At 40.6% G+C, this 16,483-nt stretch overlaps 1 protein-coding gene and 1 non-coding gene across 2 annotated transcripts in view; both read left to right on the forward strand.

The window, feature by feature from the left end:
* Nucleotides 1–16,483, forward strand: part of LY96 (lymphocyte antigen 96) — a 111,000-nt gene that overhangs the window by 42,724 nt on the left and 51,793 nt on the right. The gene's annotated exons all lie outside the window — the stretch shown is intronic.
* On the forward strand, nucleotides 13,754–13,858 carry LOC119624941 (U6 spliceosomal RNA). Its single transcript, XR_005241103.1, has one exon. It is a non-coding gene; the product is annotated as a U6 spliceosomal RNA (small nuclear RNA).

Below are 16,483 nucleotides of genomic sequence, written 5' to 3' on the forward strand. Positions count from 1 at the left end.
CTTTAAGGATAGAATCACTAATTTTAAATGCTACAGAATGAAAGAGCTTGCTTGGGTTGATGCAGGACCCACAGCTCACTATTAAACAATTGCTGGTGAATGTATGTGATCGAAATACACAGGAGGTGATTCCTGAGAGAACAACATGCCTAGTGTTCATCCTGAGAAGGAGATTGCCCAACTCTCCCTATAAAATGCCAAGTGGAACACCCCAGATGAAGCAGTTGATATGCTTCATATGCAAGCCATGTGGGACTGGCTTCATGGTGACCTGAATATTCTGCAACAAAAATTTCTATTACCCACGTCATGGTAAATTGTGGGGTTTAGGGAGCCCTTTTTACATGGGCACCCTGGGTGACATTACTCCGGCAGCATCATAGGACTATGTGAGAAGCCTTATCAAATTTGCTGTCTCTTGTGGGTCTTACAGATGCTTAATAAAATATCAGGGGCAATTAACAAAAAAAAAAAAAAAAAAAAAAGACAGGAAAAGAGAAAGGGAGTAAAAGAGCTCACCCCAGAAGGGTGATACAAATTTTTGGATGGTTATTAAGAAATGAAATAAATAAAATGAAAATTTAGGGAGTTAAAACAAAGCCTTTAAAACACTACTTGCTCCAGATTGGAAAATTTAAGAAAAATCCACAGACAATGGTTATAATGAGAATGCTACATTGCCTGTGGCAATAATGGGGCAAATTAAGATAAAGATTGACAAAAGGGGCTGAGTGCCTTGGCCCAACCCCTGCTGGGGACCCATATCCTTTTGATATAGGGTCTTGCTACCTGAGGAATGCAAGGAGAATACTCGAGCAGAGGGCCTCTTTTTCCCCTAAGACTGATTCTAACTAGGTAGGAGCTGCTAGATTCTGCAGAACCTGATAGACAGCTCCCATCTAACCAGAGCTGTTTCACTTGTGAACTTCCAAGGTGAACAAAGGACATCATGTTTGGAAGGTTGCTGCTGTGGTTAAAGAGGAGTCAAGCAAATCTTTTTCTTTTGAATTATTTATAGTTTAGAGCAATTAAGTGAAGAATGTTTTTGTGAGCAAGTTTACTTTTCTCTCTGAGCTCTCCAGAATTCAGAAACTGTTCATGAGTATTCTGATTTTATGACAATACAGTTATTTGCATAAGTTTAGTAAGATTCATTTCTTTCAAAACAGGACAATTGGAGACACTGTTTTTTTTTTCCCTCCCAGGGCTTAGACTAGAATAACATATTTTTAGGCAAAGTTCCAGCAAAGCCAACTTAAAAGGAGCCTATGTGGCCAATTAATTCTTGCTGCACTTTATGTGAATAATCAGGCCAAGTATAATAAGCCTAAAACTTATTTGGCACATAAATTGGTCTTACTATAATTTCTCTTCAGGCTGGGTGCAGTGGCTCACACCTGTAATCCCAGCCCTTTGGGAAGCCAAGGTGGGTGGATCACTTGAGGCCAGAAGTTTCATCAGCCTGGCCAACGTGGAGAAACTTTGTCTCTACTAGAAAATACAAAAATTAGCCAGGTGTGGTGTGCACGCCTGTAACCCCAGCTACTCAGGAGGCTGAGGCATGAGAATTGTTTGAGCCTGGGAAATGGAGGTTGCAGTGAGCCAAGATTACACCACTGCACTCCAACTTGGGTGATAAAGTGAGACTCTCTGCCTTAAAAAAAAAAAAATTCTTTAATAGAAAAGGAGAACTAGAGAAAGAGGTCGTTTCAAAGGAGAAGTGTAACACTTTTTATTAGATTTCAGCCCCAACTTTTGTTTTTGAGTGCAGACTGAATCATGAATTATATAATCCTCTAAAGAGTGCCAGGTTAGCATTTTTCTTCGTATTTTTAGTTGGTGCCCTAATGGAGTAGGTTCCTTTTTCTATTCTGACACACAAATACTCTTTTGATTTTCAAAAATATTGTTATTTATTTTTCCTTGTTTTACCTCCAAGGAAACCAGAATCATGGTATTCTGAAGAGTAGAGATGCGAATCTCCCTCATTTGGCATCACACTGGCTCCAATTTGCTTTTCACTGAAAATGCCCTGCTGCTAAGACTATACAAACACTGTCCCTCTAGGCCCGGAGACTGTCATGGAAGAGGTGAGCATATGAGACTGTAAGGGCCAGTTTTGAGGGAAAGAATTAAGTCAAGGTCAGAACCTCCAAATCAAGGATGGGTACAAAGATGCCTAAACAGCCAGTAAAACAAGGAACTTTGCCTTCTGAGCTGTTATGTGGCACCTTTTCTAATTCCCATAGAATTAAAGGAAGATAATTACAGACAGGATAAAGATACATTGTGACAAAGCCTCCTGGGTACAAAATTCCCAGTTATGAGTTGTAAAGATAGATATATATTTAAAAACTTTTTGTTTCGGAACAATGTTTACATTTTATATAGCTAATTGCTAAAAGTCTGTAACTAAACCCAAGATTACTGTAGCTCAAGGCATAGAAGTTAAAGATAAGTCAGTTTTGTAACCTTGCCTTCGGCTTTTTGTTTATTGACTTTTTACATAAAAACATTTTTTTTTAAGGGATAATGAATGCCTGTCCATGTCTATTCCTATATGGACATTTAATTGGCTATAAGTCTTTTGACTCTAAGTTCCTTGGCTTAGAGTTCCTTTGACTCTAAGTCCCTTGGCCATAACAAGAGACTGATTTGAGTGGAAACTCCAGTTCTCCTTCATATTAATTAAACCTTCCTTACTGCAGTGCCATGGTCTCAGTCAATTGCAGTGGGCAAGAAGAACATATCAGGCAATTGATTACACATTAAGCTCTCTAAGTAGCTCTGTGGAGTCCCCTCTCACTTAGCTTCGAGGTAGAGCAGGTTTTTACCCAACTCTGTTTCAGTCCTTATGGGGAGGGGTTTGGAAACAGGACTCACAGCATAGCTTTCTCTAAAAATATCCTCCTCAAACCCTCTCTCTTAGATTTTCTCTTGGATTAAAAGATTCTTTGACCTTCTAATGTACTTGATGTGAGGACAGGGTTCAGAGATGTGGAATGGATTATCAAACATGTCACGTTTCCTGCTCTTTTTCTGATGTACACCACATTTCTACTCTAGGGTGGATCTTGATTTGCTAGGTCAGCCATGTGAAGTATTCCCAGGGTATGGTTAATTGGTCTGGTTTGTCACATGACTGAGGTTAGCTCAATCAGAAGGGATGGATTCAAATTCCTTGGTTGTCTCACTAGATGTAAACAAGGAGGAATGTTGCCCACATTTCTGTGGACAATCATCTGATGACCATGAAAGGGAATTAGTGTCTGGATGAAGCTGATACTGTGAACAGAAGAATGGTTAGTCTAAAAAAATAAGAGCCTGGCGTGGTGGGTCACACCTGTAAACCCAGCACTTTGGAGGCTGAGGTGGGAGAATTGCTTGAACCCAAGAATTCAAGACCAGCCTGGGCAACATTGTGAGACCCTGTCTCTACAAAAAATAAAATAAAAATTAGCCAAGCATGGCAGCACCTGCCTGTAGTCACAGCTACTCAGGAGGCTGAGGTGAGATGATAGCTTGATCCCAGAAGTTTGAAGCTTCAGTGAGCTGAGATTGCACCATTGCACACCAGCCAGGGCAACAGAGTGAGACTCTGTTTCAAAAATAAAATTTAAAATAATTTTTAAAAATTAAAAAAATAATAACTCAAATTGCAGATACTGTAGGGTCATTGAATCACCCAAGCCTGGGTTTTGCCATACTTCTGGACTTTCTGGTTATTGCTTTAGTGAGTTGGAGTCAGAATTTTATTATCTGCACCTGAGAGCATTCTAGTTGATTCACAGCTAAATTGTCTTACCATTCCCTTTTGAGTTTTCCCATTGCTTTCAGCCCTTCTCTTGCTAATGGTTGCAGGGCTAACTTATCCCTTAGGTAGAGTAAGCACAGTGCTGACAGTCCTCAAAAATGTTTTGTTTCAAAAAAATTTTATTTTTTAATTCTTGTGGATATGTGATAGGTGTATATATTTAATGTTTACATGAGAAATTTTTTAAATCAAAATAGACTTCCAAGAATACATAAGGTATTTTGATACAGATATGCAATGTGTAATAATCACATCAGGGTAAATGGGGTATACATCAGCTCAATCATTCATCCTTTGTGTTACAAACAATCCAATTATACTTTTTTTATCATTTAAAAATATATAATTAAATTATTTTTTATTATCGTCACTCTGCTGTGCTACCAAATATTAGGTATTATTCATCTTTTAAACTATTTTTTTTGTACCCATTAACCAACCCCATTCCTCTGTGCCACCCCCTGTTCCCAGCCTCTGGTAACCATCCTACTCACTATCTCTATGAGTTCAATTGTTTTAATTTTAGCTCCCATAAATAAGTGAGGACATGTGAAGTTTGTCTTTCTGTGCCTAGATTATTTTAATTAGCATAATGACCTCCAGTTCCATTCATGTTGTTGCAAATAATAGGATCTTGCTCTTGCTCTTATTTTTTTATTTTTTATTTAATTTAATTTTTACATAGAGATGGGCTCTTGTTACATTGACCAGACTGGTCTCGATCTGTTGGCCTCAAGGGAGGCCCACCGTCTCAGCTTCCCAAAGTTCTGGGATTATAGGCATGAGCCAGTGCACCCAGACTCTCATTCTTTTTTGTGGCTAAATAGTATTCTATTGTGTAAATGGACCACATTTTCTTTATCCATTCATCTGTTGATGGACATTTATGTTGCTTTGAAATCTTGGCTATTGTGAATAGTGCTGCAATAAACATGAGCGTGCAGATATCTTTTTGATATCCTGATTTCCTTTCTTTTGGATAATCCAGTGAGATTGCTGGATTATGTGGTAGCTCTATTTTCAGTTTTTGGAGGAAACTCAAAGCTGTTCTCCACAGTGGTTATACTAATTTACATTCACACCAACAGTGTATGAAGGTTCTCTTTTCTCTATATCCTTGCCAGCATTTGTTATTGCCTGACATTTAGATAAAAGCCATTTAACTGGGGTGAGATGATATCTCATTGTAGTTTTCATTTGCATTTCTCTGATGATCGATGATGTCGAACACCTTTTCTTTCTTTTTTTTTTTTTGAGGCAGAGTTTCACTCTTGTTGCCCAGGCTGGAACACAATGGCATGATCTCAGCTCACTGCAACCTCCGCCTCCCAGGTTCAAGCAATTCTCCTGCTTCAGCCTCCCTAGTAGCTGGGATTATAGGCATGTGCCACCACACCCAGCTAATTTTGTATTTTTAGTAGAGATGGGGTTTCTCCATGTTGGTCAGGCTGGTCTCGAACTCCTGACCTCAGGTGATCCACCCGCCTCGGCCTCCCAAAGTGCAGGGATTACAGGCATGAGCCACATGCCCGGCCAATCGAACACCTTTTCATATGGCTTGTTTGACATGTGTATGCCTTCTTTTGAGAAATGTCTATTAAAGTCTTTTGCTCATTTAAAAATTAAATTATTAGATTTTTTTTCCCTGTAGAGTTATTTGAGCTCTTTATATATTCTGGTTAGATAGGTAGTTTGTAAATATTTTCTTTCATTCTGTGGGTTGTCTCTTCATTTTGTTGATTGTTTCCTTTGCTGTGCAGATCTTTTTAACTTGATGTGATCCTATGTAGGGTCCAGCCCTACAGGGCTTAGAGGGTGTTCTCCCCGTGTGTGGAGATGAGAGACTGTAATAAATAAAGACACAAAACAAAGAGATAAAGAGAAAGCAGCTGGGCCTGGGGGACCACTACCGTCAAGATGCAGAGACCGGTAGTGGCCCTGAATGGCTGGGTGTGCTGATATTTATTGCATACAAGACAGGGGGGGCAGGGTAAGGAGGGTGGATATTCTAAGTGATTGATAAGGCGAAACAAGTCACGTGATCATAGGATGGGGGCCCTTCCCTTTTAGGTAACCAAAGCAGAGAGAGAAGGCAGCATATGTCAGCATTTCTTCTATGCACTTATAAGAAAGATCAAAGACTTTAAGACTTTCCCTGTTTATTCTACCACTATCTACTATGAACTTCACAGAGGAACCAGGAGTACGGGAGGAACATGAAAGTGGACAAGGAGTGTGATCATTGAAGCACAGCACCATGGGGAGGGGTTTAGGCCTCTGGATGACTGTGGGCAGGCCTGGATAATATCCAGAGTCACACAAGAAGCTGGTGGAGCAGAGTGTTCCCTGACTCCTCCAAGGAAAGGAGACTCCCTTTTGTGGTCTGCTAAGTAATGGGTGTCTTCCCAGGCACTGGCATTACCACTTGACCAAGGAGCCCTCAAGTGGCCCTTATGTGGGTGTGACAGAGGGCTCACCTCTTGGCTTCTAGGTCACTTCTCACAACATCTCTTCAGTACTCAACCTGCCAGTTATTCCTAGGTTATATTAGTAATGCAACAAAGAGTAATATTAAAAGCTAATGATTGATAATGTCCATGATCATCTCTATATCTAATTTGTATCATAACTATTCTTATTCTAACTATTTTCTTTATTATACCAAAACAGTTTGTGCCTTCAGTCTCTTGCCTTGGCACCTAGGTAATCTTTTGCCCACAATCCTATTTGTCCATTTTTGGTTTGGTTGCCTGTGCTTGTGGGGTATTACTCAAGAAATCTTTGCCTAGACCAGTGTCCTGGAGAGTTTCTTCAATGTTTTCTTGTAGTAGTTTCATAGTATGAGGTCTTAGATTTGTCTTTAATCTATTTTGATTTGATTTGTGTACGTAATGAGAGATAGAGGTCTAGTTTCATTCTTCTGCTTATGGATATCCAGTTTTCCCAGCACCATTTATTGAAGAGACTGTTCTTTCCCTATGTATGTTCTTGGTTGCCTTGTCAAAAATCAGTTCACTGTAGATGTATGAATTTATTTCTGGGTTTTCTATTCTGTTCCATTACTCTATGTGTCTGGTTTTTTTTTTTTTTTTTTTGATGGAATCTCGCTCTGCCACCCAGGCTGGAGTGCAGTAGCATGATCTCAGCTCACTGCAACCTCCACCTCCTGGGTTCAAGTGATTCTTCTGCCTCAGCCTCCCAAGTAGCTGGGACTACAGGCATGTGCTGCCACACCTGGCTAATTTTTTGTATTTTTAGTAGAGACGGGGTTTCACTGTGTTAACCAGGGTGGTCTCAATCTCCTGACCTCATAATCCACCTGCCTTCTTGCAACTTTTCTATAAATTTGAAACTATTATGAATCTGAGATTATTTAAATATTTATTTAAAATTAGTGTTTCAGGAAGTCAGGGACCCCGAACGGACAGACCAGCTGGAGCTGAGGCAGAGGAATAAAAATTGTGAAGATTTCATTTTAATATGGACATATATCAGTTCCCAAATAATACTTTTATAATTTCTTAAGCCTGTCTTTACTTCAATCTCTGAACATAAATTATGAAGATTTCATTTTAATATGGACATTTGTCAATTCCCAAAATTAATACTTTTATAATTTCTTATGCCTGTCTTTAATCTCATAATCCTGTTATCTTCATAAGCGGAGAATGTACATCACCTCAGAACCACTACTGTGTTAATTGTAGAAATTGATTGCAAAACATGTGTGTTTGAACAATATGAAATCAGTGCACCTTGAAAAAGAACAGAATAACAGTGATTTTCAGGGAACAAAGGAAGACAACCATAAGGTCTGACTGCCTGCGGGGTTGGGCAGAATACAGCCATATTTTTCTTCTTGCAGAGAGCCTACAAATGGACGTGCAAGTAGGGAAGATATCACTAAATTGCTTTCCTAGTAAGGAATGTTAATAATTAAGACCCTGGGAAAGGAATGCATTCCGGGGGGGAGGTCTATAAACGGCTGCTCTGGGAGTGCCTGTCTTATGCGGTTGAGATAAGGACTGAAATACGCCCTGGTCTCCTGCAGTACCCTCAGACTTATTAGGGTGGGGAAAAAACTCTGCCCTGGTAAATATGAGGTCAGACTGGTTTTTGCTCTTGAACCCTGTTTTCTGTTGTTTAAGATGTTTATTAAGACAATATGTGCACAGCTGAACATAGACCCTTATCAGTAGTTCTGTTTTGCCTTTTGTCCTGTTTCCTCAGAAGCATGTGATCTTTGTTCTCCTTTTTGCCCTTTGAAGCATGTGATCTTGTGACCTACTCCCTGTTCTTGCATCCCCCCCTTTTTTGAAATCCTTAAGAAAACTTGCTGGTTTTGCAGCTCAGGTGCGCATCATGGTCCTGCTGATATGTGATGTCACCCCTGGAGGCCCAGCTGTAAAATTCCTCTCTTCGTACTCTTTCTCTTTATTTCTCAGCTGGCCAAATAGGATTGTGGGCAAAAGATTACCTAGGTGCTGAGGCAAGAGACTGAAGGCACAAACTGTTTCAGTATAATAAACAAAATAGTTAGAATAAGTTGGCCAACACTTATGGAAAATAGAAAGAACCTATATTGAAATATTGGGAATGGATTCCCCCAATAAATTAGCTAAAAATAAACATTTTTAAGTTAATTAAAAACAACAAAGGCATGCATGCATTACTGTGTACCTTTCTAGTTAAACTAACAGAATTTGAGACTGGGGCTGGGCACGGAGGCTCACGCCTGTAATCCCAGCACTTTTTCCAGGTTGAGGTTGACTGGAATTTGCTCATATTAGTTGCCAAGGAGGTTGACACATGTATATTTGTCATTTTTTAATTGGCCTTATCTGCTTCAGTTGGCATATCTGCTTATTGTTGGATACTTGGATTATATACACTGGTTGAAAATATAAACAATACTATGAAGATCTTAATATAAATTAAGTTAAAAAAATTAATGATATAAATGAACTCTTTCATCATCTATCATAGATGATAAAAATTGATGAATGCCTAATTAACTAAAAGAGGATACTTAGGCATGTAAAATTAAAAATAAAAGTTTTAGCATTCTAATATTATTTCATTTTTATCTTTGAGACATGGTCTGGCTGTTGCCTAGGCTGAAATGCAATGGTGCCATCATGGGTCATTGCAGCCTCGACCTCCCAGGCTCAAGTGATCTTCCCGTCTCAGCCCTCCAAGTAGTTGGGAGGTTGCCCAGGCTGGTCTCAAACTCGTGGGCTAAAGGGATCCTCCTGCCTCAGCCTCCTAAAGTGCTGGGATTATAAGTGTAAGCCACCAAGCCAAAGCAGCATTGTAAAGTTTAAAACAATGGCCAGTGCCAGAGCAAACATGAGAAAGGTAAACAACACTTAGTAAGCAAGGTGGAAACATGTATGTTATTTTCTTTTGTACATTAAGAAAAATTTATTTCTTTTTCTTTTTTTTAATAAGATCTCACTGTCACCCAGGCTGGAGTGCAGTAGCACAATTATATCTCACTGTAACCTCCAACTCCTAGGCTCAAGCAATTCTTCTGCCTTAGCCTCCTAAGTAGCTGAGACTACAGGCATGCACCACCATGTACAGCTAATTAAAAAAAAATTATTTTGTAGAAATGGGGTCTTGATAAGTTGCCCAGGCTGGTCTTGAATTCCTGAGCTCAGGCAATCCTTTTGCCTTGGCCTCCCAAAGCTAGGATTATAACTGTAAGCCACTGTACCCATCCCAATGTATGTAATATGTTCTTACAACTTAGCCAGAGAGGCTATATGATGTGAATCAAAAATTAGATAAACATCAAGATGTTGGTAGGGTAAGAAAAAAATTAGAGCTGATCAGAGCATGGGAAGAGGGCAAAGCAAATGGAGATGGTGGTGAGGGACCTTTGGAAGCTGAAGGGCTCACAGACTCACATTACCTTTTCATTCTTTTCTCCTTCAAAAATTCAAAGATGAAGATTTTTTTTTCTCTGAGCAAATTATCCCATTTAAACATTCATGAATTAACCACATTAACCTACTTTCAATGCAAAAAAGAAAAATGGTTTCTGTCTCCTACATTTTAGCTGCCTTGTCAGTGGGTTGTCAAGTTGAAGGATTTCTTTTACATTCCTATGAATCCCTTATTCTCTATGAACGAAACTTTACTTCGAAATGGAAAGTAGGTTTGGGTTCATCTTTGATTTTTGGCTCACATTATACAACCTCTGTGGTTAGGCTGTGAGAATGTATAAAATTCCTGTCAGCCATTGCTGGGGCTTCAGAGCATGACTGGGTGGTGCCCAGGTGGGCAGAGCACTGTCTGATAATCTTTGCTCCCTAATAACTGAAATCCAGAATAGATGATATTGTCCATTCATTCAAAATGCCTGTCCTGTGCTTCATGCAGAGGATACAAACAGAAAAACACTTGGTCCCTGTCTTCAGGGCATGGAAAGGCTTGTCAGTCCACGTATTAGAGAGGATTAAAAAATGAACCAAGCAATAATCAATGGGAAAAGGCTGTTTCATGCCTTAACGTGACATAAATATAAAAACCATACAGGGAACAACAGATGAAAATAAAAACACAAAGGCTACAATAAATGCCAATGACAAAAACAAAGGCACTATTCAGTTCTACTTGACAGCAAACAGATTTAGGAATCAAACCCTGATGCATTTTAAGGTTCTAGGTCTACTGTTTAAAAAATCCAAAAAATATTATCCAAGTCTGAATACATTACCGAGACACTGTAAAAGCTTTTAGCTGTAAGGTATTATTACTGTGTCAGTCAGAGTCCTTGAAGAAAACAGAAGACACATTTAAACTGGGGTTACTTAAGGAGAGTTTAATAAAGGGAATGTTTACAGAGCTGTGGACAAGGTGTAGGAAACCACGAATAGTGCAGTCCCCCAGTATTAGTAGTAGCAGTGGGGCTCCATTATTGCTCGAAGTCTAAAGGGTCAAGGGTGGGAGAACCAGGAGACAGAGGGGGCCTGTCTGAGAGTAGCAAAAAGTGAAGACCACCCAGCTTCACCTCCTTTATGTAACTAGACCAGCTGGAAGTAACCCTACAGGGAGGGATCGCACTGCTACACCCTCAGATCTCCTGCTGGGCTCCCCATTGCTGGACCCACCGGAACCAGAAGACAAGGGAGCCAACTGATCTAGTCTATACGGGTCAGCTTCCCAGAGCACAGAGGACAGTGGAGAAGGGTAGAGAGCATCTGGAGGGGTGAATGGAAGATGTCCAGAACTAGGCTGGGCACAGTGGCTCGTGCCTGAAATCCCGGCACTTTCAGAGGTCAAGGCAGGTGGATCGCCTGAGGTCAGGAGTTTGAGACAAGCCTGGACAACACAGTGAAACCCCGTCTCTACTAAAAATATAAAAATTAGTTGGGTATGGTAGCATGCACCTGTAGTCCCAGCTACTTGGGAGGCTGAGGCACAAGAATCACTTAAATCCGGGAGGCGGAGGTTGCAGTGAGCTGAGATTGTGCCACTGCACTCATGCCTGGGTGACACAGTGAGACTCCTTCTGAAAAAAAAAAAAAAAAAAAGAAGAAGAAGATGCCTAGAACAACTAAGTGACCAAGAATCTGACAGTCAAGTGTTCACAAAGACCTTTGCAACACCTTCTCAGTCAATATTTGACAACTCCCAGAACTGGTAATTTAATGGTTACTGAATGTGGATAGCAAAACCTTAACAGCACACCCACCAAAAATCTTGCTATTTATTAGGAACACATTTTTCAAGTTAGTAAGGCAGTGTAAGTTGAAGAAGAAAATTCTGCATACCAAAAAGTACTCTTCTGTGTTCTTTTCAAAACAGAATATAAATATGCACACCCCCCACACAAGAAAACCCCAGACAGGATACATGAACATTTTCTGATATTAACAATAAACACAAAGTCATTCCAAACTTGATTTTTTGGTGGCATATGATCAATAACAAAGACCGAGAGAGCTATACTAAGAAACAAAGGCTATTCTTAAATAACACACCCTCTGCTAATTGTGAAGGGTAAACTATGGATTGATCTTCATAATCCTTCACCTTCTCTTCCAGCAATCCCCCTTCTCTTTCCTACATACGTGTTTTTCTAAATTAGAACTTATCTCTTATGGCTTTTTGGGGGAAGTGAACATTTTTACTGACCCACCCATTCTCATTCTCATTCTTTTTTTTTTGAGACTGAGTCTTGCTCTGTCACCCAGGCTGGAGTGCAGAGGCACGATCTTGGCTCATTGCAACCTCCATTTCCTGGGTTCAAGCCATTCTCCTGCCTCAGCCTCCTGAGTATCTGGGATTACAGGCGCATACTACCACACCCAGGTAATTTTTGTATTTTTAGTTGAGACGGGGTTTCACCATGTTGGCCAAGCTGGTCTCAAGTGATCTGCCTGCCTCGGCCTCCCAAAGCGCTGGGATTACAGGTGTGAGCCACAGCGCCCGGCCCTGACCCACTCATTCTACATGGATTTTCTATATGAAAAGACTTGGTCCTGAATTCATGGAAGAGCCTGTTTTCTGTACTAGAGGGACTATTTCTTCCTTAATACATTTTCTGGCACAATAGCACAGACTCAAACATCATCTGACTTCTTTGCACAGCCAAGATGGTGTGGTGGAGTCTGTTTCTCACACTATGCTTCTGTCCCCACAACTTATGGGTAAGCATGGAGGCAGAGGGTTCAGGAGCATTTCTCCACCAGAATCAGGGTACAGGAGGAAGAATATCTTATCAGGTCAAGTTGGCTGTCTACTTTGAAAGTTGGGTAAAGCATCGTGCCCAGTAATACAATCTTTGTGCACAAGATACAAGAGAAAAGCTATTCTGCTACCCCAGTGCAATGCCAGGGGACTGGTAAATAAATTATGGCAATGCTGGTAGAACACTCTCTGACCTGGCTTTGTGTCATGGCTCAGTCACTAATTGTGTGCCTAAAGCCAGAGTTTTCACATCTCTAAAATACAGTTAATAATACTTACCTCCTCACGTGGTTGTGAATTTCTTTCTAGACTGCTGCGGTATTATCCAAACCATAATCCTAACTGTAATCCCAACTAGAGCAATGTATCTGAAACACAAATCTGATAATATCATTACACTGCTTAAAATATTTTAACCATTTCCCACTTTTTTTTTTTTTTTTCTTTTTAATGAGACAGGATCTCATTCTGTCTCCCCGGCTGGAGTGCAGTGGCATAATCACAGCTCACAGCTCACTGCAGCTTTGACTTTCTTGGCTCAAACAATCCTCCCACCTTAGCCTCCTGAGCATTTGGGACCACAGGTACATACCACCACACAGCTCACTTTTCTTTTGGGTGAGGGTCTTCCTATGTTGCTTAGGCTGGTCTCAAACTCCTTGGACTCAAGCCCACCTGGTCTTAGAATGAAGACTCACATCTCTGATATGGCCTTCAAGTCCTTGGAGCCTGGCATCAGCTCCCACCATTATTTTAATACATTCTTACTCTAGGCTGTAAGCCACAGTGGCCTTCGTTTAGTCCTTTTTTTTTTTTTTTTTTTGAGACAGAGTTTCGCTCTTGTCACCTAGGCTGGAGTACAGTGGCACAGTCTTGGCTCACTGAAACCTCCTCCTCCCAGGTTCTAGCAATTCTCCTGTCTCAGCCTCCAGAGTAGCTGGGATTATAGGCATCTGCCACCATGCCCAGGTAGTTTTTGTGCCCAGGTAATTTTTGTAAATCTGGTGTGGGCCTAAGCAGCCCAGGACTTATCTGGAGGCTCCGATGTTGGGAACCCAGGATCCTTCTGCCTTGTTGGGCTCCCTAGCTTGCTTTGGGAGAATGCTCTGCCACATCCACATTCCAGCCAGTGGAAGGAAGAAAGAGAAAAGGAAGGAAACAGCTGCTCTTTATAAAAGCAGGACCCAGGAATTGCACTCATTACTTTTACTCACCTTTTACTGATCAGAACTTGGTCGTGTGCTTGCTTCTGTAGCACATATACTAAAATTGGAACCACACAGAGATTAGCTAAGGCCCCAGCGCAAAGATGACATGCAAATTCGTGAAGTGATCCATGTGAAGGAAGGAGAGAAAGAAAGAGAGAGAGAGAGAGAGGAAGAGGAAGGAAGGAAGGACAAGAAAAAGAAAAGGAGAAAGAAAGAGAATGAACAAATGAACGAACTTGGTCACGTGGCTACACTTAGCCGTAAAGGAGGCTCAGAAAAGTAGCCTTTATTTTAGCTGCTTTGTGCATAGCTGTGTACCTGGAACTCTGTTATTGTAGATAGAGTGAGTGGATATGAGGACACCTAGTGGTCCCTGGAGCAGAACGCCCAACTTAGATTAATTAGTGTGATTATTGATTAATAGCTATCTACCCCACTAGACTGTATCTCCACAAGAGCAGGAACCGTGTGTCTTTTTGCTCACTATTGTATCTTTACCATCTATTCCAGTGCCTGGCACACAGTAGGATCTTAATAAACATTTGTTGAATACATGCGTGAATGAATCAAGTCCCTACATCTTGCTATCCCTGTCATGCTTGACACTCCAGCCAGACCACACCACTTGTGATTGCCTAGCAATGTATTCATTATCAGTTAAAAGGAAATCACTGCTAATCTGGTAAACAAACATAGTCACCTCACTGTTGCTTACATTTCTTTGGTGAGTTTTCAGGTGATACACATTTTCACATCTTTATTTATACTACTCATTTTGAGATTTGACATGATAGCATGTCAATTCCGATAGCATCACCTGAGGTACATGAAGATACATGATAACATCGCCTGAGGTACATGAAGAACTTGACATGGCTGATTGCAGTCAAAAAATAAGGGCCAAAGGAAAAAAAAAAGTTCAAAAAGAAAAAAGCAAGCAAACAAAAAGGGCCAAGTTAGCCAGCACACCCAGGGACTTGCTTGCTGTGGAGTGAAATAGATACTTGAATTAGGGCATTCATGCAAGTCTACATGAGTGCTGTTTCTCAAACCTCAGCTTTCCATGAGAGTTGGGAAGCAAAGAGTTAAATGTTATATTCTCTGTTTAGAATCTAGAAGGATGATATTTTAAGTTGCTAATTAATGGAATATCAATGAGTTTTAGCAGTCAATAGATATTAATATTGTATTGATCAATTAATAAGCTTAATTTAGACTTGGTGGAGCCCGGCATTGTGGTGTACATCTGTAGTCCCAGCTACTCTGCTGGCTGAGGCAGGAGGGTGGCTTGAGCCCAGGAATTTGAGACTGCAGTGAGCTATGATTGCATCACTGAACTCCAAACTGGGCAACAGAGTAAGACTCCATCCCTAAAAATAAATAAATAAATAAATGCAATTAAATAAATTAAGTATGACCAGGCGTGGTGGTTCACACCTGTAATCCCAGCACTTTGGGAGGCTGAGGCGGACGGATTACCTGAGATCAGGAGCTGGAGACCAGCCTGGCTAACATGGTGAAACCCCATCTCTACTAAAAATACAAAAATTAGGTGGGCATGGTGGTGGGCGCCTGTAATCCCAGCTACTCAGGAGGCTGAGGCATGAGAATTGCTTGAACACGGGAGGCAGAGGTTGCTGTGAGCTGAGATAGCGCCACTGAACTTCAACCTGAGTGACAGAGCCAGACTCTGTCTCAATTTAAAAAAAAAAGTTAAAATAAATTAAGTATGAATTAAAATATTAAAAAAAAAAGACTTGGTGTGAATGATGGCCACCTCACCCACAACACACACCCACCTGCCCACTCCACCATCCGTCACCAGGTACAGAGGTTTTACTTATCATTATCATATTGTAAAAATAGGAATATAAAATAATATATTTAATATGGACACTCTTAATGAAGCCATATGAAAAATGTGTGAAGGTGGTGGGCTTTCAATTTTATTATTGTTATTTTAACATGTCTTCTTTAATGTTGTTTTCATATTGTTGCTAATTAAATGAAATTATAGCACTATTACCATCACCAAAACATAATTACCACCACCAATCCTGTTAGCAATGCTCTTTTAAAAGTTATCTAAGACTCGACTGGACACGGGGGCTCATGCCTGTAATCCCAGTACTTTGGGAGGCCGAGGCAGGTGGATCATGAGGTCAGGAGTTCGAGACCAGCCTGACCAACATGGTGAAACCTTGTCTCTACTAAAAATATGAAAATTAGCCAGGCATGATAGCACATGTCTGTAACCCCAGCTACTCAGGAGGCTGAGGCAGGAGAATCGCTTGAACCCAGGAGGTGGAGGTTGCAGTGAGCTGAGATCGTGCCACTGCACTCCAGCCTGAGTGACAGAGTAAGACTCTGTCTCAAAAAAAAAAAAAAAAAATTATCTAAGACTCATAAGATACTGTTGGTAATAGAGGAAAGAAGATGGGGTTGTTCTAAACATAAGCACAAATGTGGCCAATGGGCAGAAGACGCATTTTCTTGTATAACATTCATTTATAATTCTCAGAGCCAAGAGAGGAAGCAGTAATTCAAAGCAAGAGAAATGAAGAGCTTCTGTTTCCTTAGTGTTCATGAGTCGGCCTGATCCGGATATAACTGCTAATGAGAACAACATGCTTTCAGGCAAAAAGTACACAGCAGGCTTTGGTGTGCAGATAACCAAGGATTAGTGCTCGAGAATTCAGTTGTTTTGCTCTTGGTGTAACTTGGGCAAGAGATAAAAGACTGCGAGTAGCTTCTTAAATTG

This window comes from Chlorocebus sabaeus, chromosome 8, assembly GCF_047675955.1.
Source record: "Chlorocebus sabaeus isolate Y175 chromosome 8, mChlSab1.0.hap1, whole genome shotgun sequence".
In the NCBI taxonomy this organism is placed as follows: Eukaryota; Metazoa; Chordata; class Mammalia; order Primates; family Cercopithecidae; genus Chlorocebus; species Chlorocebus sabaeus.